Source organism: Nicotiana tabacum, chromosome 11 (genome assembly GCF_000715075.1).
Source record: "Nicotiana tabacum cultivar K326 chromosome 11, ASM71507v2, whole genome shotgun sequence".
In the NCBI taxonomy this organism is placed as follows: Eukaryota; Viridiplantae; Streptophyta; class Magnoliopsida; order Solanales; family Solanaceae; genus Nicotiana; species Nicotiana tabacum.
The window spans coordinates 30,610,213-30,614,102 of NC_134090.1; positions in this window are offsets into that span (position 1 = coordinate 30,610,213).

The window sequence follows — 3,890 nt, forward strand, 5'->3', positions numbered from 1 at the left end:
AGGCAAGCCAACCAAAATACTTAATTAAATTCTCGTTTTAATGATTTTGAAAACTATGATTTTTCTTCAATTTTACCAGTAAAAGATAATCATTTCAAATCAAATATAAATATTAAGAAGTTAATACAAGATACCCCGTAATCATCCAAGAACCCGGTGTCGCAAGTGCATGAGCATTTACTAGGAATGAAATAAAATACAGCAACTGTCCGGAATACAAGTGGACAGAAATGAAAATACAGTACAATACAACACATTTTACATTCATAACCTATTAATTAACAATTATCTCAAGTCGGGAAGAGCAAATATCAATATCAATAAATCTCCAGGCAAGCAATTCAAGCATACGCAAATCATGCCGAGATCGTACAGCCCGATCCAATATAAATGTAAAATGTGCATTGCCGAGGGTCGAACGGCACGAACCATAGATGCATCTATTAACCCGATCGCGAATCATACATGTGACGTGGTCAAATTTAAATAAACAGTCATCCTGCTCGCAAATCATACATGCGACGCAGATACACTTGGGAATACATGCTCAAATAGCCAATTAAGAATTTATCGGGGGAATATTTATCCAAATAAAAGCCAATTCTCTTTTAAAGATTTAAGAAAATGAAGTTTAATCCTTTTTGAAATTTGTTTACCAATTCGATAGGATTTAAGCAATTCAACTGTTAATAAGATTACAGATGTTCCAAGTATAGCATGCTTTTGAGTCCTAGACTACCCAAACTTACACATATTAGAAGCTACGCACGGATTCTCGTCACCTAATACATACGTAGCCCCCTCAAATAGGAGCACATAACCAATTATTTTACCTATGGGGACAATTCCCTCTTGCAAGGTTAGAAAGGAGACTCACCTCGCTCCGAAGATCCATAACCGGCATTTCACGCCCTTCTGAAGACTCGAATCGATGCACAATGCTCCAAAACTGGCCAATAATTATGCAAATCCATTAATATATATTCAATTACTCATTACAATCCAATTTATAACAATTCCTAGCCCCGATCGAAAGTTGACGAAATTGCCCTCGGGCCTACGTGCCCGGATTCCGAAATTTCCCGAAGATAAATCTTACCCATGAACTCACGAACTCAAATATATAATTTATTCTAAATTTCATACCCAAAATCGTGGTCAAATTCTAAAAATATCAATTTTCAAGGTTTTCCCTCAAACCCCAAGTTTCTACCAATTTCATACTTAAATCCGTACATAATCAATGTATTTAACTCAAGATAGGTGGGGATAGCTTACCTTATCGTTGTTGATGAAAATCCCCTCTCAGAACCCTCCAGGAATCGCCCAAGACAAGAAAATATGAGAGAAAATGGCCCAATCTCGATTTTTAAAACACTCACTGCCTCGAGCCATTTCCGCACCTGCGGTCACTTGGCCGTTTATGCGGTTCTGCAGGTGCGGTTACAATACTGCTTCTGCGGTCCTCCTCCTGCCCCAGCCCGCTTCTGCGCCGCACCGGCCGCATCTGCGATCTCGTAGGTGCGGGATTTCCTTCGCATATGCGGCCTCTGAGCCCTTCGCTTCTAACCGTTTCTAAGGCACGACGATCGCTCCTGCGGCTCCGCACCTACGGCCCTAGCCTCATAGGTGCGGTTACACTAGCAACCAAAAACTTCAGCCTTCTCCAAAATTCTGTTTTCGATCCATTAATCACTCGGAATCCACCCGAGGCCCCCAGGACCCCAACCAATCATACCAACCAGTCCCAAAACACATTACGGACTTGCTCGAGACCTCAAATCATATCAAACAATGCTAAAATCATTAATCGACCCCCAATCCAAGCTTTATGAACTTTAGAACTTCAAACTTCTACTTTCGATGTTTAAACCTAGCAAATCACGTCCGATTGACCTTAAATTTTGCACACAAGTCATATTCAACATTACGGACCTACTCCAACTCTCGGAATCGAATTCCGACCCCGATATCAAAAAGTCCACTTCCGGTCAAACTTCTAATAAACCTTCAAATTTCTATCTTTAGCCAAATGACTCCAAAACGACCTACGGACCTCCGAATTCACTTTCGATCGCGCTTTTAATACCAAAATTACCATATGGAGCTATTCCCAGACTCGAAATCTCGAACGGACATTGATAACACTAAAATGCACTTCAACCCTAACTTATGAGATTCTTCTAAAATGCTAACTTCCACAATAGGCGCCAAAACGTTCCCGGGTCTTCCAAAACCCAGTCTGTACATACGCTCAAGTCCGAAATCATCATACGAACCTGCTGGAACCTTCGAATCCCGATTCTGAGGTCGTTTACTCAAAAATACAACTTTAGTCTATTCTTCCAACTTAAAGCTTCCGAAATGTGAATTCTCTTTCCAAATCAACTCCGAACTTCCCGAAATTCAATTTCGACTGTGCGCACAAGTCATAATACCTTAATGAAGCTGCTCATGGCCTCAAACTACTGAATGAAGCACTAGAGCTCAAAATGACCGGTCGGGTCGTTACATGTACACATGGTCAGAATTGAATTTCAGGAAGTTCAGAGTTGATTTGGAGAGAGAATTCTCATTTCGGAAGCTTTAAGTTGAAAGAATTGACTAAGATTGGATTTTTTAGTACACAACCTCGGAATTGGGATTCGAACGTTCCAGCAGGTTTGTATGATTATTTCAGAATTGGGCGTATGTCCGCATCGGGTTTTGGATGATCCGGGAACGTTTCGGCATCTATTGTGGAAGTTAGCATTTTTTGAAGAATTTCATAAGTTTGGGATGATGTGCATTTCACTGTTATCGATGTCTATTTGGGATTTTAAGTCTGGGAATAGCTTCGTATGGTGATTCTGGTGTTGGGAGTGCGATCGGAAGTGAATTCAGAGGTCCATGGGTCATTTTGGAGTCATTTGGCTAAACTTGGAAATTTGAAGGTATTTGAGAAGTTCGACCGGAAGTGGACTTTTTGATATCGGGTTCGGATTCCAATTTTTGAAGTTGGTGTAGGTCTGTAATGTCGAATATGACTTGTGTGTAAAATTTGAGGTCAATCAAACGTGATTTGATAGATTTAAACATCGAAAGTAGAAGTTTGAAATTTTAAAGTTCATTAAGCTTGAATCGGAGTGCGATTCATGATTTTAGCATTGTTAGACATGATTTGAGGCTTCTAGCAGGTCCGTGTTATATTATGGGACTGAGGTGTGTGATTGGACTGGGTCCCGGAGCCTCGGGTGTGTTTCGGGTTGTATTTCGCTCTTATTTGATGTTTTAACATCGTTTCTTTGGGAATAAAGGGGTATCAGATTAAGCAAATGAGCTTCAAATTCAGTTTTTATCGAATCATTAGATCCGTATCGTAATTACGGAGCCTAAAATAAATAAACCATCAAATTTGGACATCATATGAGGAATTTATGCTCATTTTTGTGTCGGGAAAAAACTGTTGGTTCTGGTGTGGTTGCAATTGCGACGATGCCCAGTTCGTAATTGCAAACTTTTTGTCGCAAATGCGACCTTTTCCAGCCCTTCCGTGTTCGCAATTGCGAAGGCTTTCTTCGCTTTTGCGAGGGTTCGCAAATGCGACATCTACAACTTGTTTTCAACTGTGTAACTCGAGTTTTTGCTTCATTTTATCATATTTTCAACCTTAGGTCCGAGAGTGGGTGATTTTGAGAGAGGATTCTCGTATCAAATCATTGGGTAAGTGCCTCTAACCAACTTTTAGTTATTTTTATTGATTATACCTTAGATTTAACATCAAAATTCATGAGAATCTAAAGGAAAATTTGGGGTTTTAAAGAAAAACCTAAACATTGAGATTTTTGGATTTTGACCATGATTTTGGGCATGGAATTGAGAATAAATTATATATTTGAGTTCGTGAGGTC